The sequence below is a fragment of the Lathyrus oleraceus genome, chromosome 5 (genome assembly GCF_024323335.1).
Source record: "Lathyrus oleraceus cultivar Zhongwan6 chromosome 5, CAAS_Psat_ZW6_1.0, whole genome shotgun sequence".
NCBI lineage: Eukaryota > Viridiplantae > Streptophyta > Magnoliopsida > Fabales > Fabaceae > Lathyrus > Lathyrus oleraceus.
Window position 1 is genome coordinate 454782526 of NC_066583.1, and position 24978 is coordinate 454807503.

Here is a 24978-nt window from a genome sequence, read left to right on the forward strand (position 1 = left end):
TATCGTTAACAAGTGACAAATGCCTTGTAACAATGAGTGAAGATTCATGGTTATGGCATAGGCGTTTAGCACATGTTAATTTCGATTTACTGAATAAAGTAGTCTCAAAAGATCTAGTCCTAGGTCTCCCCAAAATAAAATTCACCAAGGATCATCTTTGTAATGCTTGTCAAAAAGGGAAGCAAACGAGGATCTCATTTAAATCCAAAAACATTGTTTCAACAACGAGACCTCTCGAGCTTCTTCATATGGATTTATTTGGGCCATCTAGGATTAAAAGTCTAGGAGGAAACTATTACGGTTTCGTAATAGTAGACGACTTTTCTCGATTTTGTTGGACTATTTTCTTAGTAAGCAAGAGCGATACGTTCACCGCCTTTGAAAGATTTGCTAAGCTTTCCCAAAATAAACTAAATACAAACATTGTTGCAATTAGAAGCGATCATGGGGGTGAGTTTGAAAATCACTTATTTGAAGAATATTGCGGAAACCATGGTATTGATCATAACTTCTTCGCTCCACGTACTCCTCAACAAAATGGGGTTGTGGAGCGTAAAAATCGAATTTTAGAAGAATTGGGAAGAACAATGATCAACGAAAGTGGCTTACCGAAATATTTTTGGGTTGACGCCATTTGTACGGCTTGTTATGTTCTGAATAGGGTGCTCATCGCCCCATTCTAAACAAAACACCGTATGAACTTTTAAAAGGGCGAAAGCCAAATGTTTCTCACTTACATGTTTTTGGTTGCAAATGTTTTGTATTGAACAATGGAAAGGAAAACTTGGGAAAATTCGATTCCAAGGCCGACGAAGGTATCTTCCTCGGATACTCTCAATCTAGCAAAGCATATAGAATATACAACAAACGATTACTTGCTGTAGAAGAGTCTGTACATGTTACTTTTGATGAATCCAATCTGAGAAACGTCGGAAAGGGCAGTGTTTTTCATGGTGCAGGTACATCTACCGAAGACATACTCAAGGGTGGCGAGCCGGGGATTGATCAACCCGACATAGTCAAAATTGAGGAGGACAAAGATGTACACCATAAGGAAACCGAGGTAGCTCATCCGCCTTCAAACGATGATCTCCCTCAAGCTTGGAAGTCTTCCAAAGACCATCCAATCGACAACATTCTCGGAGATATCTCAAAGGGTGTAACAACTCGATCTAAGCTAAGTAATTTCTATTATCACTTCGCTTTCGTTTCGCAGATGGAACCTAAAAACCCTAAAGAAGCCCTACTCGATGAACACTGGTTCTTATCAATGCAGGAGGAACTTAATCAGTTCACCAGAAATGAGGTTTGGGACCTTGTCCCTCCTCCGCGAGATCATCGAGTAATCGGCACCCGATGGGTGTTTAGGAACAAGCTGGACGAAAACGGGGTAATAACCCGTAATAAGGCGCGTTTAGTCGCGCAAGGGTATAACCAAGAGGAAGGCATCGACTATGAGGAAACTTATGCACCCGTTGCCCGACTCGAAGTTATACGCCTTCTCCTTGCCTTCGCTTGTGCAAAGGACTTTAAGCTATTCCAAATGGATGTTAAGAGCGCATTCCTTAAGGGTCACATAAATGAAGAGGTTTACGTCGCACTACCTCCGGGTTTCGAATCCCATGAGTATCCTGATCATGTTTATAAACTGAAAAGGGCTTTGTATGGCCTCAAACAAGCTCCTAGAGCTTGGTATGAGAGACTAAGCAAGTTCTTACTCGATCAAGGTTACTCAAGAGGAAAGGTTGACACAACCCTCTTCATTAACGTCAAGGAAAGCACTTGATATTAGTGCAAATTTATGTAGATGATATGATTTTTGGGTCTACTAACATGAATCTTGTAAGAGAATTTTCAGACCTTATGCAGGGCAAATTCGAGATGAGTATGATGGGGGAGCTCACATACTTTCTCGGTTTGCAAATTAAACAGCTCAAAGAAGGAACTTTCGTGAGCCAGACAAAGTACTGTTTGGACCTTATCAAGAGGTTTGACATGGCAAAAGCTAAAGCCATAGACACCCCCATGCCTACTTGTACAAACTTGGACAAAGATGAAGACGGTAAGGAAGTAGATGTAAAACGGTATAGAGGTATGATTGGATCACTCCTTTATCTTACTGCCTCTCGTCCCGATATTATGTTTAGCGTATGCATGTGCGCAAGATATCAATCATGTCCCAAGGAATCCCATTTAAAAGCTGTCAAACGAATACTTCGATACCTATCTGGTACTCCGAAGTATGGACTATGGTATTCCAAAGGTAATGATTATTCATTGGTAGGCTTCTCCGATTCCGACTTTTCCGGTTGCAAATCGGATAGAAAAAGCACCAGTGGCACGTGTCACTTATTTTCAAACTCTTTGGTCAGTTGGCATAGCAAGAAACAGGTTTCAGTTGCTTTGTCAACCGCCGAAGCGGAATACGTTGTCGCCGGTAGCTGTTGTGCTCAAATCCTATGGATTAAGCAACAACTATTGGATTTTAACCTCAAACTTGAACGTATTCCCATTTTTTGTGACAATACAAGTGCCATTAACCTCACCAAGAACCCTGTGCTGCATTCACGCACCAAACATATCGAAATTCGATACCACTTTCTTCGGGATCATGTAGAGAAAGGTGACATCGTTTTTGAACATGTTAATACTGAAAATCAACTAGCGGACATTTTCACAAAGCCGCTAGCCACTGAACCTTTCTTTCATATCCGCCAAGAACTTGGCATTCTCGATATTTCGGAACGGGCACTATAATCTGCTGTTTTACCTTATTCCATATAAGACTTTAATCTTGTACTTCTAACAAATCAATATTGTTGCAAGCACAAGTTTACCGTTCACCAAGTCACTCCGGCATCGAGGTGATACTGTTCCTCTCTTTCTCTCTCTGCAAAGTCTCATGATTAAAATAGTTATACCTCATAATGATGTTGTTTATATATACATGATATCTCTCTTTGGATGTTTATTGATGTATGTATTGTTATTTATGCATCAAACTTGTCAACGCATGTGCAAAATAGTGAAACATTGAAATTTGGACTGTATGAGTCGACCGCAGTAGGGCTATGGTCGACGCACGCTTAATAATTTCGGTATTTTCTCAAAAATCAAACAGTATGCGTCGACGCATACAGAGGTATGGTCGACGCATCGCTCGAAAATTTTGTTTTTCTGCAGAAAAATTTGAATCGTTTCATACATCTCCATTCAAAAATCATCATTAAGTGTGCATTTACATTCCATCACCTTTCAAACTACCCACTACCTTGTAACCTGCATCTACCTAGTGGCTATTGTTCCTTGATCTTCCATCTTTCCAAAACCCTAACCTTTCCTCTATAAATAGGGAAAAACCTCTCTCTAGCAGAATCACCCTCAAAACCCTTCACAAACCTTCACTCTATACCCAAACACTTAGTTTCAAACCTGCTCAAATGGCTTCCACATCACGCAGACCTTCCGGCAAGAGATCCCGAGAATCATCTGCCGCATCTCTACCCATATCTACTGTATCGCTCGTTCCACCCGCTCGCGTTGAAGCCTTCAACAAAGATATCAGCAAAAGAGGAGTTGTTCGACAACATGCGTTCTACAAGCTTACCGCTGAACGCATGCATCTCACAGAAATTATGGCTCTGCTGCAGCGTCAAGGCATTGTCAACTTCTTGGAATGCAACGCTAAATACAGTGAAGTCTTGGTCCGAGTGTTCTACGCCGGACTTCATGATAACTTTCGCGGACACAAGTTTCACTCCAGAATCGGCACGACAAAGGTATCTCTTAAGTCAAATGTCTGGAACCAATTTTTTGATCTGTCACTGGATGATGCTGAAACTCCTCTAGCTGAGGTAACTGACTCTCACCAAATAGAGGGCTACGAGTTTAAGAGTGCATTGAATGACATGCTGAAACGACCATATCCCGATCAGTTTGTGAACAGTGACGCGTTCCCACGAACTGTCACCGCCGGCAAGCTGAAAACCGGAGAAAGGATTCTTCAGTGGATTGTCTCCCGCATTCTGCGATCAAAGAAGGGCGGTCTCTCCAGAGTTGAACAGGCTGAGGTTCATCTCATTTACATTTTGAAGAATAAGAAGAAAATCAACTGGCCCTACTACATTGCCAGTACGATGTCAGTCTACGTGATTCCGGACGAGGAATGACTCTCGCTTACGGATCCTTCATTCAAGAGGTCCTTACTGCAGCCAACGTTAATCATCCGTCTTTCCCGTACACTTCCATCTCATCTGACAAAGAGTTCAGCCCAAAAACTCTGTCCATGATGGGATATTTTTGGTGTGATGAATGGAGAATGTATAAGTTTGTTCGAAGAGGAATTGTTCCTGCGACTGCTGCAGCGGATGATGACAGTGATGAAAGTGAAGACGAAGAAGATGAAGAGGAAAATGCAGAAGACGAAGCCGAACACACGTTTGTTCACCAAGGTGGAGATAATAGTCCTCCACGTGATGACAGTCACGACTACTCCGACCCCGCTTGGGTTCAGCAGTCACATTCAACCGAAGAAGATGTTCCCGTATGGGGTGGCTGGGGTGAATGGCAACATACGGGCTGGTCAACTCAACGTCAATTCTACCAGCCGTATCACCAGGATGATGTCGAATCTCCTCCGTCTCCTCCACAGCATGCAAACTCTTCAGAGTTGTTGGATATGATGCGAAACATGCAACTAGCTAAACAATCCTTCATGCAAACCCAGGATGACCGATATGCTCATATTAGCAGTCAAATTCAAGCCCAAAATGAGCGGCTCGACAACCTCTCCACAAGCTTAAATGAACGGTATGCAGACTTGGATCGGTCTATCGACGGGAGTCTCAAGCATCTGAGCGGTGTTGCTGAATACCTATCAACTCTGGCTGACCCCAGCAGAAACCCAGGCATTTGCTACCATCCAGGATACCGCTATTAGGACATAGACCTTCATATGCACATTGCATGTTGCGTGTTGTTTTGAATGTATTCATTTTTTTGCCTGTTTGTGCAACAATATTTTTTAATGTATTTCATCCTTAATTAATGATTATCGCACAAAAATGATATTGGTGTGATATTATTATCTGTTTGTGTTCTTTCCTGTGGAATCTTTTGTTACATTGACTAATACTTCTTTGTCTCCTTTTGATGTTGTCAAAGGGGGAGAAAGTGTACAAAAGGAGGCAGCCAAAACGTTCACCACAACTAACAGACTAACAGTCATTCTTGTTATAGCCTTAGGTTACAAAAGAAAGGGGGAGTGTGCATAATGTGTCAATACTGCATGTTGTTTATCTCGTTGGTTTTTGCACAGGTTGTCATCATCAAAAAGGGGGAGTATGTAAAGGCAAAAAGTCAGACAACATACGATCGCAAATTTCGATGATGACAAATGACCACCATGCACGTCTACAAACAAATGCAACACATTACCTATCATATCCTTTCCTATGCTTATCTAAATCTGTTATAATTCTTAAAAACATATGTGGACAAAGTGTGATCATGACGAAATGCATGAAAATCACAAAACACAAATTTTTGCAGATTTGAAGACTTTGAGTCGACATAAGGGTCGGCGCATAGCTCACGGGTCAGGGCATAACTCAGACAAATTGGAGATTGGTCAGCGCATACTTGCTTGAGTCGACCATAAGGGTCGGCGCATAGCTCATGGGTCAGTGCATAAAACCCTTGAGTCGACCACAGGTCGGCGCATGGCATAGTAACGCTATCCACGGGTCAGGACTTGAAATATTTGAGTCGACCATAGGGGTCGGCGCATCTCCCACGGGTCAGCGCACGCCGACCTATGGTCGACCGCTCGTGCGTATACTCATTTTTCTGAGTACTTTCCACTGTTTGAAAAGCTGTTATTGTTGGTTGGTTTGCTAGCTACTATAAATAGAAGTCAAAACACTTTTATTAAATAACATTTGTCAATTTGAATTCAAGTGTTCAAGGAAACAAGAAAGAGTGAAAAAGGTGTCCAAGAATCACCATCTTCATCTTCAACATTTCACAACACACCAACTGCACACAATTACTTTTGATGTAGTTCGTGATCAATTAAAGGTGATAAGGTTCGAAGCTGCGATTGGAGAATCCGGTTCGAGTTGAAGCTTGTGGCAGGTTCTTTCTTGAATAAAACCGTTAGGGTTTTGTCCTCCAATATCGGTTTGAGTTTGGGGGTTTTGGACGAATCGCTTCATCAATATTCAGCCGAGCGAAGGTGATTGAGAAGAGGAAGTCTTCATTAGTCTAGTAGCGGATTCGGTGATATTGAATTAAAGGATTCGGGTTCGATTCGTTGTGTTTGAGATCAGCCGGGCCGAGGGTTTGAAGAACGGAAGATTCTTCAACAAAGGGGCTGGAATCGGAGGTCTAGCTACAACGATCGAAGGTCTTGATTCGTCTTGAATCAAGGAGCAAGGATAGGAAGCATCATTCAACACATTGGAAGTTCTGTTGTTTACTTGCTTTGCAATCCTTGTATAAACGGTTAAATTTCACAGGTGATATCTAATTAATCATCTCAATTCTAATTTTAGAATTGAGGGCAGACGTACCCCGAAGCGAGGACGGAGGGGGAACTGCCTCATCAAATCTCTGTCTTCTTTAATTTTCTGCATAAGTGTTTTTCAGCTTAAAAATTAAGTGATTTTAGTTTAAGCAATTTTACCAAACATTGATATAAGTTGAGTAAGAGATTAAAACTCCTGTTTGAATAACAAAGTACAATAGTATATTGTACTAGGTCAATTTGAATTACTTACTCAACTCAAATATCACATGGAGTGTTTGTTAATTTGCATAAGCCAAAGTTGTCTTAAGTTTGCATCCAGTTTAATTCGGTACTTTGGATCATTGGAACTAGGCTTGCTAGTAAGTGAAACATATCATTGATTGTGCAAATATTGTAGTGATTTGTATTTCACTTTATCTCAAATCCATTAGCTTAACGCATATCCGGTTTTCCAATAACGATTCGTTTTAGACTAAAATTTTCCTCGGCCGCTTCCGCACTTAAAACAAATTTTCAAAACCAATTTTCTTTTAAATTGGTAGCGCCGACTCAAGTTTTTAATTGGGATCTATTCAACCCCCCCTTCTAGATCCGTGCCATAGTCTAACATAAGTGAGGTTCTCGCATCGATCCAACAAGAAATTCATCTCGCATACCCACACTACACAACCATCATTCCTAGTTGGCTAAAGGATTAAGGTTCTACAAAAGATCCTTAGAGTCATGGATCCTAATGAAAGTATCGAAGCTTACGACAACTTACTTGCCGGGAGACAACATCCTCCAAAGGATCTACTCTAAGTAAGGTTCTCGCACTGCCCCAATGAGAAATTCATCTCACGGACCCGCACTACTCAACCTCGTCCTATCTTACATTTTTACTTGAGACTCGGGTAAAAAGTCTTTCCCACAAGGTTTGCAATCAGAGTATCCAAATATCAAAGCATAATGGAACCGATACAACATATTATATCAATATGACAATAGAGATAGAAAAAGAAATAAAGAAAAGCCACACAAGTAAACAAACAAAGGCACACAAATGACCTAACTAGGCTTGACTCACTTAGCAAAACATCTTTTCCACAATAGAGTCGCCATCTGTCGCACCTCAAAAAAATGAGAACATGACTTAAGCGAAGCACAAGCGCACGCTCGTATGATGGACTAAGTAGAGTCTCCACTGAACTTTATTTGTTCCTAAAAGGAAAGGGGAAATATCGATAAAACTCAAGAAAGAATGACAATGATTATGGTCGTCGCAACCAAATCAGGATTCGGGAGTCAATTACGCAAGGGGAACGTATTAGCACCTCTCACGTCCGTTGTACTCAACGGGAACCATTAGGTTAATTGAACGCGTGTTTACTATGGAAATTGGTAAACAACCGCTGGTCCTCCCTAAGCCTTAAAACTAAGGGTTACTTGCAGAATCGACCAGTTGATCCCAAGACATGTGTTAGTGTAACAGGGTGACTTATTCAATTCGATAGACTATTAACTTTGTGAGAAACGACTTCTGACAAAGTATTGAACAAGTGCAGGTTTTTTCCACACGAAATGATAATGCTATAGCCTATGGGTGACTCGTGACCGACAACACTCTAACAATCAAAAGACATACACAACGAACACGCTTTTGGTGAATTCTATTATTGTAATAGAATTAGTGTCGACAACGTAGACGACAATGTAAAATGATAAAATGAAATTAAAATAAAGTGTTCAACGAGAACAATTGAAAAATAAGGAAGTTGCATTGAAGTAAATGTGGTGATTCACGTACATAGCACTCTTAAAAACTCTTGCTTCCTCGCGCTGGGAATGTGAAGTTTTTTACAAGTAATTTTGGTACAAAGTGAACACCCCGAGTCCTCTGTGGGATCCCCTATTTATAATAAACTAAATAAACTGTCTACAAGCAAAACTACTCAAAAATAACAAACTTCGTGTCACACGATCTAAAAGCTGCTCCATATTTTGGCGCTTATTCTCCTTGTAACTTCTAGTCATTTCGAATTTCAAACTTATCCCGCTCAGGTATTTACGTCGACACCATCTCCTATGTGTTTGATACAACCAAGAATTTCTTAAGTCCCAATCTCCAAGTCAGTCGACAGAACGGATTTCGACCAAACATGATTTTTCTGTCTGTTTCATCTCCTGGTAACTTGTGGTTTTCCCAGCTCTTGCTTATCTTGGGCTCAACTTTCTTTCAAACCTCCCCTTGGTGGGGTATAATCCTTAAATCCACAAGGCACTTTCATTGATTACGCCTTTAACATGCCCTATCCATTTCTTGTGGTAACAAAGTGCCCCCAGAGATGCCATTTTCGAATGTCGACTTTTTGTGAGATAATGGCATCTTTGAGATGTCGACTTGTTCTTTACCGCTTCCACTTCTACTTTGTGGTACATCATCTAATCATGACAAACATCTCTTTTTTCCCTCGAGACACACAAAATCACGTCTCCATCACTTCATGTCTTTATGACGGAAACGTGTTTCCAACCATGATTGCCTCTTCGCCGCCACGTGTCTGCAGACCTGGGAACATGGGTACATTTGTCAGAAAAGGAAAATCAAACGTCCATTTATCCTTTTCCTAGGGTTTAACTCTTATAAAACCCTTGTTTCTTCTTCTTCTTTCCTTTTTTCGCCCTCTGCTTCAGTAAACGAAACAATCTTTCTTCTTCAATCCTTCAACTTCTTCCATGGCTAGCTCAAGCAAAAACAAAACACTTCCCTCCGCTGCAAAGCTCACGCAACCACTCACCATTGATGGCAAGGAATATGTTCCTAAACCTCCCTTTGCTGAAGAAAAAGCCAAAATCTGGTGTTCCCAGGTATTAATCCCTTTCTCCCTGTCTGACAAACCTTTAGCATTCTTAGGTCCACTCCCAGAAAATCGTCATCCTGAGATAACTAAGACAAATTCCTTTTTCCCCACCAGTCATCTTTCTGAACCTCTAGTTTCTTCTCAAAAACCTCTCTCCCTCCGTTATGTCGAAAGGAATTTTAGGATTTCTCCTCCCAAGAACTGTCCTAAGTTTTGTGCTTGGATGGATCATTTAGAAACAAAGAAAATCGACCACTGGAAACGAATAGGTATCTATACCCTTCTGCAAATTGCCCGTTGTGGCCCCCCTCAATCTTGTGGCATATTGCTGGCTGCCCTCCAATTTTGGGACAGTTCGACCAACTTCTTTCATACAAAATATGGCATGATTACGCTGACACTCTTAGATATTGCTGCCATTACAGGCTTAAAACCGACCAGCGAAGTCTTCGACTATGAAGCTGTAGCACCAGTCTCTCTAAGGTTTGACATTGGTGATTCTCGCAAGCCGACATACAATAACTTTATTGATCATCATGCTACATCTTCAGGCCCTATGACCACTGAAAAACATGTTGCCTTTCTAACTCTTTGGCTATCTCATTTTGTGTTCTGCTCTAGATCAACGCAGATAGCCAAACACTTTGCTCTTTTGGCAACTCAGCTGCACCAAGAGCATGACATCGCTCTTGGACAATTAATATTGGCCTCTCTTTATGAGTCTTTATTTGAAGTTGACTACCAAATCAAACTTTTTGACCCTGAGAACTCAAAAAAGAAGAATGTTTTGGCCCACGGTCCCTTTTGGTTCCTACAACTGTGGCTCAACGCCACCTTTTCTAAAGATATAGTGTCCCATGGGATGAGAAGGGTTGCGTGTCCCCCAGAAGAACAACACCTTTTTTGGAAGCGACTGATCCCTTTGACGCCCATCGACAAAACCTTTCATGGCGTCAAGGTGTTTCGCCTCTTGTTTACCATTATGTTGACTCGCGCCGACTTTCACCCTTCTATGGATCCTTTTAGTAGTCGTACTGATGGTCCGGAATGGCTCACCAGGGATTTTCCTTCGACTGAAGATGAGCATAAAAAGGAAACCTTTGTTATCTGGAGACGCTTTCTGGTCCCCCAGTTTCTGTCGGCTGTAACATCCGGCATCAACCCTGGCCTAGTTGCTTACCAACCCAACTTGGTAGCCAGACAATTTGGACTTTGTCAGTTTGTCCCTAAGTCCCTGTATTCTTCTCTCGACATACTCAAAAACATCCTTTGTGATCAACCCTGGAGTATGATCCAAGAAGATATTTAGGCCCTTTGGGAAAACCGACCAAGGCTCCATTCCATCCCATTTCAACCAGCCTTCTTCTGCACCAAGGAATTTGATGATTGGTGGCAATCATATCTTGCTGCTTATGTTGGTGCTCCTGAGGCCAAATTATCTGAACTAACTCAGGCTCTTATCGATTTGCAGGAGAAATCGACCAAGTGTAAGACTCTCCACGCCAAACAAATTCAAGCTTTCCAGAACTATTTCCGAGTTGTGTATCGACCTGATAATCTTCCTCGGACCATTTCTGAGGCCGCTGCCGAATTAAAAGAGAAGGTAACCGACAGGCTTCCAAAACTTAAAATCCCTGGTTACGCAAAAGACAAGTATCTTTACGCCCTTCATTTCGGAAACATAAAATTCCCTCCTTTATCATCTAGCCCATTGGCTTTGGCCTTCGGCTATTCAATTCCATATTGGTATTATTGTCCCTTTCTAGACGTGCAAAATGCTTATAAGAAGAAGGTCGACAGAGTGGTATCGACGAAGCATTATCTGCCATACTACTCAGGGCCACTTCATATTGATCCTCAATATGTTAGAGTGCTCGATTCAACACAAATTGGTAACACTTTTTTGGAAAGCTAACACCTCCTTTTATTTGGATTTCGTCGCTTACTTGATTTTCTATGTTTCTTTACAGCAATCCCCATAGACCCGGTGGATCACGTTTCTGCCAATGAACCTATGCTTTCAACAAAAGAGACTCAGGTTCAACTCTGGCTGATTTGCCATTTTCTTTGACTTTGGTATTTATTCTTAACTGTCATTTCCACTCTTGCAGGCTACTCCTGAGAAGTCCTCTGATGATGATGAGCGACCCATTGCCCAAGTTTTGAAAAAACCCAGTTCTTTGATATGCACCTATATGTAGCAATCTCACTCAACCCTGATATTTCTCTAAGGGAAACAATATGTGGTCTCTAACTTCTTACTTATGTGCAGGGTCAACCATGTTCGACATATCTACCTGTCCCTTCTCCTCAATCCATGAAATCCAAAAAACATAAACGTTCTGCTGCCACAGGACCTGAGGTATTTCTTGTCGGCTTGTCTGATCTTCTAACTAGAATATCTGCTTATAACCTATCTTCATGTCTTCAACCGACTCCTCAGCCGACTCAACCATCTTCTCAACAATCCCACAAATCCAAAGGCCACCAGGGCCATAAAAGGAAGAAGCATGATTCTCCCTTTAGGGGTGGTGAAGCAAAGAAGAAAAAACACCACAAAGTGCTCACTCCATAGGCTCCTTCTTCTCTAGACTTCGACACCATTGTGGTCGACACGTCTATCCTTAATAAAGTCCCTGATCCGGCTGTGGGGACTTCGAAGTCGACCGACATCCCTGTTGCTGCTGTCTTAGAGAAAGGGAATCCGAATGTCGTTCTTCCTACACTGACACCGGTAATCACTTGTTTTACTATCTTTTTCCTTGAATTGCTGGACTTTTCTTACAAACATCCTTTTGCTCTAATACAGGCTGATGCTTCTGGTGAGCAACCCCTCCATGTTGCAGACTATAGTCCCTCATCGCAGACTTCTTCTCCATCTCACCAAGCACCTTCTGTTGACACTGCTGGTGATTTCATTGGCTTCCCTATCCAGATTAGTGATAGTGATTCTGGTTCAGTCACTAGCCCTGCAACGCACACAGATTCCATTTCGACTAGTTCTGACTTTAGTCTTTCTTCAGCTTCCTTGCCTTTGTAGGATTCAAGGGGACCAGGAGTTGTTGGCATCACAAAAATCCAGCCTCCTCCAACTGCTCCTCTACCAACTACTTCCCCTACATCTTCCTAGGGGATGGCAATAAAGCCTTCTGCTCTAGAAGCAATTGCTAGGCTTCGTAGCCTAGTAAGATCACGTGATACTTCTCCAGATTCTGAGCAGCTTCACCAACTCCATTTTTATAAGATGGGTTATGAGGCGACAAAGGTCAAAGCTCTGATGGACAAGGTTCGTTTTCACGCCTTGAATCCAGATCTACCCAATATGCTTATGAGTGAACCTGCTATCGGCCCAGAACTCTTGCATGTGCTTGCCCAACTCAAAGAGCCTCACCTTTCTGAGTATGCTAAGTTTGCGATGACCGCTTTAGAAAAACTTATGGTTCCCATGTTGCGTCATCTCGACAAAGTTAGGGAAAATGAACACCATATTGTAACTACACAGGCCTTTGTGAAGGAGAAATGAGAGCTGGTGATGAAAGCCGACGAAGAGGTTACCAAAATGCTGGGAACGATTGAGGAGAAGAAGAAAGAATTGGCCTCCAAACAAACAAGGGCTGCTGAGATATGCCAGCAATTTGATGACCTTCGACGTCAAATTGTTGCTTTGGACAGTGAATTGGAGTCAATTACTGAGGAGGAATCGCGTATTGTCGATAAGGTTATAAAGCCGACCCAAGATACGGTGGACCAAACCATCAACGATGCCTTGACTGTAGTTGAAGAACTTTCCAACGTTTAAAAGAAGCTTGAACAACTTAAGGTCCAGGCCGACAACTTTGAATCTAAGTCTCTACACTACAACCTTGAGCTTCACTCATTTCAGTCTAGATTCAGTCAACTTTAACCGATTTTATTTTTTATGTAATATTTGAACAATGGCTTTTTGCCAAATTTTATGCCATTACTTTATTTTCCAGCATTGTGTATATTTAATTTTCTGTGCTTTTATAGCTGGTTTCAAACGTAGTTTTCTCCAACCTAGTTTATTCGACATCCATTTAGCCTGTCGAAATCTTAACCTCTTGAAGTAGAGGCCTATACTTTTTTAAGTATTTTCCATTTACCCTCAAGATTCGCCTATCTGGTGCCAACTCTTCGACTTCGTAGGCGTTATTAGAGAAAACCTGCAAAACCTTAAACGGTCCTTCTCAATTTGGGGACCATTTTCCCAAGACTCTGTCATTTTTATCCATAGGCAAGATCACTCTCCAAACTAAATCGTCGACAACAAACATTTTTCCCTTCACCTTCTTATTGTAGGCTCTAGAGACTTTTTCTTTTTGCCTTTGTAATGAATCCAAGGCTAACATTCTTTCCTCATCTAACTAGACCAGTTCGTCTGCCATCATGCTCCAATAATCTTCAGAAGGTATTTCATGTTGCCTCTAGATTCTGACTGCACGAACATGAATCTCTACTGGTAACACTACATCGTGCCCATATACCAGTTGAAATGGAGTTGTTCTAGTTTCTTCTTTTGGCGATGTTCGACATGCCCACAAAGCTTGATCTAACGTCTTATCCCAATTCTTGGCTTTTTTCCTACATGTTTCTTTATTATACTAATGATCACTTTATTGGCCGCTTCGACTTGGCCATTTGCCTGTGCGTAATAAGGGGTAGAAGACAATAATTTGATTCCCATCTCTTTTGTAAAATCTTGCATCTTTTGACCAGTAAAAACTGACCCTTGGTCGGTTGTAATTAGTTCTGGGATACCAAATCTGCATATGATGTGACTTTGGACAAAGTCTATCACAGCCTCTTGATCCACATTTGTCAATGCTACGGCTTCGACCTATTTTGTGAAATAGTCGATTCCGACCAACACATATCTTTGTTGTTTCGACGAAGCTGGTTTTATTTTTCCAATCACATCCAATGCCCACCCTAAAAAATTCCAGGGTTTCACAATTGTATGCAACTCACTTGAAGGCACATGCTGTATGCCCCCATGCAATTGGCATTCCTGACAAATTTTAGCAAATTCAATGCAATCTTTCAACATTGCAGGCCAATAAACTCCTGAGCGCATCAAAATCCATTTCATCTTCATTTCCGCTTGATGCGCCCCACATGTTCCACTGTGTACACTTGACACAACCACAAATGCCTCACTTTCTCCCAGGCATTTTAGCAAAACTCCTTCAGTTATCGTTTTGAACAATTCATCATTCACCAGGACATAGGTGAGGGCCCAATATTTTACCTTTCGATCTGTCGACCCTATAGGATTACGCAAATAATCGACTAACAGTTTACACCAATCATTTTCTCCCTCATCGTCGACGGTCAAAATTTCAAAATGATATCTATCTACTGCTCCTAACTTTATAATCGACAAATGTGATGGTGATAACAATGTCGCTCGTACCTTCTCTCTTACTTGAACCTCCTCTTCATCCTGATCTTTCGATGCTTTATACCCTGAAGCTTCCTGCGCCAAATCGCTTGCGCTCTTGTTCTCTTTTCCGTGGTATATGCTGGAGGCTTACTTGCTCAAACCTCTTGAGTAGTCTGATGGTAATCACAAAATACATGATTAAATTTTCTTTGACACACCTGGATTCTTTTGATACCTGTTTAATTACTAACTCAGAGTCTCCCATAATTTCGACATTTCTTGCCCCTAATTCCAGCAGAAGTTCAAGTCCTGTGATCAACGATTCATATTCTGCTTCATTGTTTGTGCATACTCCTTCAATTCTGTAGTTGAACTCTGCTAGAATTCCATCTGGAGAAATTATGATTCCCCCATCCCAGATCCGTTCTTATGTCTTGAACCGTCGAAGTACAATCTCCATGGCACTATGTCTACATAATTTTGAGCCATTTCGACCATTGACTGGTCGACAAGGAAATCTGCCACCACTTGCCCTTTCATCGCTTTTAAAGGCACGTATGCAAGAGAATACTCAGTTAATGCCAAAGCCCATTTACCAATTCGACTATGCAAAATTAGTTTAGACAACATGTGTTTAATAATATCAAAGTGAGAAGATACATACACATCAACATGCTTAATATATTGTTTTAGTTTCATACAAGAAAAATACAGGCATAGACATATCTTTTCTATATCACTATACCTAGTTTCAGGATCATTAAGCATTCGACTAAGGTAATAAACAGGTCTTTCGACACTTTTTCCATCCTCTTGGACTAACATACTTCCTATAGTCGATTCTGAAGCTGCAATATACAACCTCATTGGCCTATTCCTAACAGGAGGGGTCAACACTGGAGGCTTAGTCAAATACTCCTTAATTTTGTCAAAAGCCTCTTGGTGCTCTTCTTGCCACTTAAAATCCTCATTCTTCAGTCGCACGAGTGGTGAAAAAGCTTTAGTTTTACCACTTAGATTGGATATGAATCTTCTAAGAAAATTCATTTTGCCCAACAAAGATTGCAGTTCCTTTTTGGTCGACGGAGGCTTGACGTCCATACTGGCTTTTGTTTTGCTTTGGTTTACTTCAATACCTTTTTTTATGCACTACGAAGCCAAGGAAATCACCTCCCTGCACACAAAAAGCACACTTTAATGGATTCATTTTTAATCCATATTTTCTCATCCTTAAAAAGGCCTTTCGGAGATGTTCGACATGAGTAAGTCGACCATTTGATTTTATCACAATATCATCAATGTATACTTGCATGAAATCTTCAATAAAATCATGGAACATTGAGTTCATTACCCTCTGATATGTCGCTCCGGCATTTTTCAGGCCGAATGGCATGACAACCCACTCATATGTACCTAAGGCTCCTGGGCATCGAAACGCCGTCTTCGGCACATCTTCCTCTGCAATAAAAATTTGGTTATATCCAGAATAACCATCGAACATACTTAAATATTCAAAACTAGTGGTAGAATCGACCAGCATTTATGCTATGGGCATCACATACTCGTCTTTGGGGGTAGCAGCATTTAGATCTCTAAAGTCAATGCATACTCGTAAAGACCCATTATTCTTAATTACCGGCACAATATTGGCCAACCATTCAACATACCTTGCAGTTTGTATAAACTTGCTTTTGAGGAGCCTTTCTATCTCTGCTTTTATCTTTGCCATGATATCTGGTGCGAAACGCCTAGGCGTCTGCTTTACTGGCTTTGTTCCAACTTTTATTGGCAGTTTTAGCTCTACCAAATCCCTACTTAAACCAGGCATTTCGTTATAATCCCAAGCAAAACAATCCTTAAATTCTTTAAGTAGAGATATTACCTCAGATTTTAACTCTTTGTCGATGTTAGCGCTGATGTATGTTGGCCTTTTGCTGCCATTTTCGCCAAGGTCGACTTCTTCTAAGGGGTCTTGTGGTTTCATTTTTCCTGGTGCCTTTTGATCTTTTTCAAATCCTAAAGGTTCATCATCATAAATGCAGTCCAAACATTGCATGTTGACGTTTCCTTTTGCCACAACTGGCTTATCTGGAGGCTCTGGCTCAATAGCCAAACTATCTTCTTTCTTTAAAACATAGGCTTCAACAGCCATGTCTTCTTCAGCCTCTAGGGCCGATTTTATTTTATTCTCGGCAACGTATGCCGAAATCCTCTTTAGAGCTTCTAGCTCAGTCATCATCAGTGACATCCCCCAGCCTGTCGGTCGGATATCTGCATATGGTGGATCCTCTAAATGTTCCACATCCCAAATGAAGCCATGAGTTTCGTGCAAAGTTAGAGAAACAAAAGCTTCACTCAGATTAGCATACACATCCTCAACTGGTAAACAAGGAGAAATGTTAGCCAACTTTCTCTCGAACTCCTTCTTGCCGACATTATTCACGTCAGCCAGGAACTAGCCTTGATCAGCTTCAATGTTTTCGACCACTCCATCTTCTCTCCAAATTACCAATCTCTAATGTGTTGAAGATGGTACAGCTCCGACACCATGGAGCCATTCTCTGAGAACTAGCAAATTGTAACTTGGTTTGGCATATATTACCATGAACAGTGTCGGCCTAGTTATTGAACCAATAGTGATGTTCACCATGATCACACCCATGGTGCTTTTTGTTTTGCCCCCGTAGTCAGATAAGACCATGTTGTTGGATCTAACATCAATATCATACTTGCCAATTTTCTTCAAAATATGGTGTGGCATGATGTTAACAGTAGCGTCATAACCTACCAACAATTTGTTGATAGTCACACCATCCACTTTGGCCCTAATCAACAGAGGTTTCAAGTGACTCTTCATAGTCATTGTGGGCCTCTCAAAAATTGTTTCTTGGCTCTCAACAGAACCATCATTCAGCACAAAGTAACATCTTGGCTTATGTAACGCCATTTCTTCAGCGTCGGCATCGTCTACCGAATCCTTCACCTCAGTAACACAATTATATTCTTCTGGTAGAATTGACACCATGTTGACTAAGATGTCCAAACTTGCTTCCGATTTTGAGTTGAAGTCATCAGTAACCTCCTCAGAACATTTTTCACTTGGTCGACAGACATACTCCCTGATTCATTCTTTTGCTGTCGTGTCGACCTTCACAACAACTCTTTTTCCAGAATCCGTTCCCCTAGCCATGTCTTTTCAAGCTATTCCCCTAGCAGCCTCTCTTTTATCCTGCTTGCGACGCTGAAAACGTCTCCATTGAGTTTTGGACATGGGGTTTTTCCCCAAATCATTTTCAGAAACATGAGTCCTTTTCTAAGACTTGAACTCACGCCTGTAGTTGTTTGGTAAACCTCCTCTGGCAGCAGCAACATCTTGTAGGGTTTCTTGTTTTCCCTGAGGCTGGATCCAGGTGACTCTAAGAGCACTAGCTGATGGTACAAAGCTCTTAGGCCTTGCTTGAGCATTCTCCATAGCTTTCCTTGGGATTCTTTCATTCTGGCGTGCTCTGTTCAGCTCACCTCTTTTGCTTTTGCCCAATTGTAGGTTCTGGAAATTTTCAGCAGCAACTTTGTCGGTGACAGCACCACATCTAGGGCATAAGCAGACTTGTGAACCCTTATTCTTGCAGTGATACCGGAAATCTACCAAATCTTCATCAGCCCTTGGATAGACTTTAACTATGTCGACATCTGGGCTTTCACCAGTTTCCTCTAGCATGTCGGTCTCATCATATTCAGTGATCTCGACCATGTTGATCTCGACTGGATCAACGAAAAGAGCTTCCTCCTGGTGGAGAGGGTCAGCGTCGATCTTCATTTTGTGGCCAACAAATTTCAGCCTGCCTTCTTGAATTGCTTTCTGAACCAGATCCCTGAAAAGATAACAATTAAAGGTATTATGACCAAGATAATTATGATACTTACAAAATCCTCTTTTCTGTCTTTGTTCTAAAGGTGGTATTTTAGTACCAGGTGGAACCACCATTTGACCATCTTTAACTAACAAATCAAAAAATTCCTCACACTTTGTCACATCAAATATATAAGTTTTTGGAGGGAATTTTGGATTGTTTTCGACAGGATTTTTCCCTTGTGCAGGAAGTAATAACCGACACTCATAAGTAGATCCTGGCTTTAACTCAGCCACGCCAATTTCTAATTCGGTCGATGAAGCATAATCAGCCTCATAGATTGGATATGTCGCATCATAATCGACGAAAGCTATTTTTTCCTTCTTAGCCTTACTGTGTCTAACCTTTTCTAACCTTAGCCGTTCAAGATGTCGAACTCTATCACCCAATTGTGACATACTCTTCACAAAGGTTGGGTCTATTTTCTTCCTAATAGAATAATCTAACCCCCCAGAAGCGATTTGAACAAGTTCGTGTTCTGGTACTTGCGTAAAGCACCTACCTTTTAATGATCTAAATCTATTCAGATAATCGTCAATACTCTCAGCAAACCTTCTCTTAATGCTAGACAATTCTGCCAAACTGATTTTGGAGTGTCCTTCGTAAAACTGTTCATGGAACTTCTTTTCTAACTTGGCCTACGAATCAATTGAACTTGGGGCCAAAGAAGTGAACCATGTAAAGGCAGCCTTAGTCAAAGAGGAAGGAAAGTTTTTTACTCTCAAACACTCATTATGAGCCAAATCTCCTGACTCTGCTGGATATCTGGCAATATGTTCTATTGTCGACTCACCAGATTCTCCCCCAAACTTAGTGTATTTAGGCACTTTCATTCCTCTAGGTGCCTCGGTTTGGAGAATAAATTCAGCCAATGGGAAAGCATATATTGGCCTTTGCAATGTGGCACTCATACCATTCCTAGCCATAATCCTTTCGACAATAGTTGTCAAATTAATTTCTACTGCTAAGTCTTCTTGCCGATGTTGATCGATAATTTGATCAGCATCCTGATGTCGGTTAACTAACACCATCTGGTTACGTCCTGCTACTCCTGACACAACGCCTTGATTTTGTTGGGGTCTAAGGATTTGTCCCTCATGGACTGTCTCATCTTCTGCTGCCCCTATCTCTATTTGAACATGAATGGTTTTCCTGACCACTTGTGCCATCTATCGAGTCGGTGCCCCCACGAAGTTACATAAGCGTGTCAATTAATTAGCCACTTGCCTATTTGTCTCAGCAGATTCCTGTATCACAGGATTAAAAAATGTACCCATTTGATTAGTTAACATATTAACCAACTCATGATTACTATCATCCATTTGCTGCCTCAACACCGCTATTGAAGTGTTCGACAGCGGCATGGTTCTATTCTCAGTATTATTCTTATTCTGAGCATTGCCCCCTTGTGGTAATCCTTGTAAGGAGGGATTCGTATTTTGAGCGTTGTCTGAAAACAATGTTGCACTTGATGTTGACTGTGTAAGACCCCAATTTTGACCCTAAGATCCCTCATGACATCATAACATTGCATTTTACATTGCCTCAAGGATCATAAGCATCTTGGTTCCCTTACCTTTGGGTGGGACCTCTTGTGAGTTGGTTTGAGATCACCAAGCATGCTTGAATTGTATATTATTGCTTTTCTCATCTTATTTACTAACCAAAAGCACAAAAATATGTCACTAACATCTCTTGTTTGTAGCTTGAGTAGTCACAAGGTCTAAAGCTTCTAGGAGATCCTATGTGCATTGGTATGGCCAAGAGAAGATGAAAGTAAGCATGGCAATGGTTCCCAAAGCTCTCATCCATCAAATATGCCTCCCTAGTATCTCAATTCATCATTTTTTATCAAAGCAAATCAAAGGGTTTGAGGTTTGTTTCCCAAGGAAACCCTAATTCATCTGTCTATCAACTGTGCCTTGCTCATGAAGCAATCTCACCCATGGTCAAATGCAATCAAGGGAAGTTCCTTAATTCATTATTTCATGCATATTTGAACTTATTTGAGTGTCTTCAATCATCAATTCATCAAGATATGAGGTTTGGACTTGAGAAGTTGATCAACCAATTCATCTGACTATTTTGAAATGCACTAAGACCTAACTTTTTATGTTGGTGTAAGCCCTAGAGGCCAATACTTTTGGTACTTGTATCGAGTTATTTATTAATAATAAAAGTCTTTTTCTTTACTATGTTTGTTTAATAAAGTCCCTAGAATAGCTAGTCCGTTTAATGTATCAAGTATGACTTAATCATGAGATCACATTAGACATAAGGACATTATTCTTAAAGTATCCGTAGTCAAGCTTTATTGTGAAGTGGGATAACATTAAAGCATGAAGACTATTATGTTTAGAGACTGATGATCACATCTCATGGATCATGGATAAAGAGTTATCAAGTCTTAAACATAGGTATAAAAATTAAGAGTAATATTTATACTGGATTGACCCGCTATGAGAATACTATATAGAATGTTATGCAAAGTGTCATAAGTTATTCTAATGGTGATAATGGTGTATACCACCCTTCGACTTGAAACCACTATGGACCCGAGGTGTATAGTCGAGTGCCTTATTGCTGATCAAACGTTATCCGTAACTGGATGACCATAAAGACAGTTGATGGGTACACCACGAAGCATGCTAAGGGACATGAGTAACCTAGCTGGAATTTGCCCATCCTGCGTAACAGGATAAATGTCTATGGGCCCAATATTGAACTGGACAAGGATGACACGGTCTATGCCTTGTGTTCAATATAGACATAAGGGCAAAAGGGTAATTATACACATAATTATTATCATAGAGGGATTTGTCAGATCACATGACATTTTCGTGTCTTGGGTAGCAGTGATGTGTTGCTAGATACCACTCACTGTTTATTATGTTAAATACGTGATTTAATATAATTGCCAATGCCGCGAAAACCTATAGGGTCACACGCAAAGGACGGATTGATGAGAGATAAAGTAATTAAGGAATATCGTAATGTACGGTGCCCTTAAGTGAATTATAGAACATCGTAAGGTACGGTGTACTTAAGTAGAATACGAAATATGGTAAGGTACCACGAGCTTAAGTGATTTTGGCATATTATAAGATGTGGGCCATATACACTTGAGTGGGCTTTTTAGCTTGCAGCCCACACAAGTGGTTCTATAAATAGAACCCTTGTGTAGAAGCATTGTCACACTTGCAATTTCGTTTTTCTTTCTCTCTCACTCAAAGCCTTCATTCGTAGCAGCTAGCATTGAGATTGAAGGAATCCGTTCGTATGGACTGAGTAGAGGCATTGTCATCGTTCAACGTTCGTGATCTCCGCAAGAGGTAACGATTCTATCACTGATCATGCCCATTCGTAAGGATCATTAAAGGAGAAATTTTAAATTCTGCTGCGTTTTGGATCGCCATTCTCCTTCAGAAAGCAAGCATGGCAATGGTTCCAAAAGCTCTCATCCATCAAATATTCCTCCCAAGTATCTCAATTCATCATTTTTGATCAAAGCAAATCAAAAGGTTTGAGGTTTGTTTCCCAAGGAAACCCTAATTCATCTGTCTATCAACTGTGCCTTGCTCATGAAGCAATCTCAACCCATGGTCAAATGCAATCAAGGGAAGTTCCTTAATTCATTATTTAATGCATATTTGAACTTATTTGAGTGTCTTCAATCATCAATTCATCAAGATATGAGGTTTGGACTTGAGAAGTTGATCAGTCAAATCATCTGACTATTTTGAAATGCACTGAGATCTAACGTTTTATGTGTTTGTCAAATGGAGATTACACCAAGAGAAAACATGTTCTTAACAACTATATGAACAACTTTCATGTTCATCAAAAATTGATTTGAAGCTTGGAAGGTCATCATCCATTCCAAGACATTATAGGTCATTTTGACTGAAACCCTAATTTTGGGTCAACTTCCCAAGGACATAACTCCTTCATTTTTCATGATTTTGAAGTGAAACCAAATGGACTGGAAAGCTTAAGATGTTTAATTCAAATTTTATGTTGAGAAAAATTTCAAAATTTCAAAATATATACATGTGATAATGCAAAACATTATAGGTCACTTTGGACCAAATGCATTGAAATGTGAAAAAGTCCAACTTCAAGTGCCCATAACTTCTTCATTAAAAATACAAATGATGAAAAATTTAAGTCCAAATTGAATGCCTTGAAAAGATACACAACTTTTATGTTGAAGATTTTGTCATTTGGAGCTTGCATCATTGAAACAGAAGGGCTTGAACTTTGGAAAAATTTGAAAATCTGACGTATGCATGTTTTGCACCCTACACTTCAAGTCCAATTTTCATTAATTTCCAAGGCCCAAATGGAATTTTGATCAACATAACAAATGATCCTTATGCAACTGGGCCCTCCATGCGCCTGTATAGGCCCATGCATGGAGGCCCTTTCCATCCATGCATATGATTTGTTCATGCAACTCAGCCTTGCTCAACTATAAATACATTGCTCATGCTCTTCATTTCTTCAACCTTATGGCGCCCCAATTGCTGCTTAACTGAAATCCTAGCCATCACTTAAGGAACTACTCCATTTTTCTTCAAATTTTTCAGATTTGAATTTTAATTTCATTGATCAATCTTCAGATCTCAAAGTTCCTAAACCTTCTCTCCTTGATCCATAGTGCCTACTGTAAGCAAAAGCATCCAAAGATTGTGACTCAAAGCCTTGCAATTCAAAGGTTTACTTCAACTATTAATTGCTTCGAATCAACTTGTATAATGCTCTATTTTCATTATTGTTATGTGATCTGAAGTCCTCTGCATAGAGGCAACATTGATATGCTTTCGATTTTTGAAAATCATGAAGTTCATATGAACACCACAGAATTTCCACTTCTGATTTCTCTTAATATAGAGATCTAGAATGGAATTGAGTGGTATAGGGGTGATGTACATCACCCCAGCTCTCGATTGATGCCCGGATCGTGCCATTTGGTTACCATTTTTATTTCTGCAACTTTGGACATGGCCGGAAGTTGGCCGAAGAAGACGGTGACGCTGGCCACCGTCTAGTCTCCAGATTCAATAAGATCCGTCCATTGCTTTTTCCAGATTCAATCACACACGTCCATTGTTATGACTTATTTAAAGGGTTGGTGTGTTTCAGTTGACCAAGGTGTATGGTGAACGCGCGCTTCTAGGCCGTGCGATGATCCACGTCAATTAATGATTCTTCATCCAATGGCTCACACTTTTTCTCTTTTTCTATTTTCTGATTTTTATTTTCATTTTATTATTTTAATTCCATTTCATTTTGAAAATTCATATCTCTCTCATTATTGGTCCAAAAATTATGGGACCAATTTCATTCTTCTTCTTTTAATTTCTACTTTCTAAATTTGATTTTTAATATTTTTTATTTTGTCATCTGATATTTTTTAGTAATTTTCTCTTTTCTGGTTATTTTTAATTGATTTAAAATAGTTCTTGATATCCAAAAAATACAAAAATATTTTTCCAACCTCTTTGAATGATGATAGATCTATGAAAAATATTCTCATCAATTTATTAATTGATTTGAGATTTATTTGAGATTTTAGCTCAATTAGGTTATTTTTATGCATTTTTAATTGATTTAAAATAGTTTCTGACTTTTAAAAATGCTGAAATTGTTTGTCAAACTTTGTTTGACCTTGTTGAACTTGGGATAATTCACTTGGACTTTTCAAAGTTGATTTGAAGTGAGTTTGAATTTTGACCTTTCTTTATTATTTTATTTCAAGTTTTATTTTAATATTAAAAAAGGCCAAAAATATTTTAATTGTTTCTTGCCTTCTAATCTTCATTTTGCTTCTGTTTTCTATTGTTTGACCTTGATCTTCTTTATCTTTGGTCAATGCTTGTTGATTATCTCATTCCATTTCTATTAATGCACTTTAATTCTTCTTCTTCTTCTTCTTCTTCTTCCTTTTTCTTTTTGATCAATGAGTTAAAGATTGGTGGTTAGCATTGATACATGGAGGTTTAATCTTCCTTGGTTCAAATCTAATTCATCTTGATCATGGATCAAGTGAATGGCTTTTCATTAAGGATAGGTTGCTTCCTAAATCATTTAAAGAACCTAAATCAATACAAGATCATTTCTCATCTTCTTTTTGGCATGGAAAGTTGTTGGAGTTTGATTCACTGATCAAGACCTCTAACTTGTGTTGTTGCCTAGATTATTATTGACCGGCCTCAGATAGTTGTGACTTCTACATAAGTCCAATTACGATTGCTTAACATAGCGCTAAATTTGCCTTATGGCACACTAACT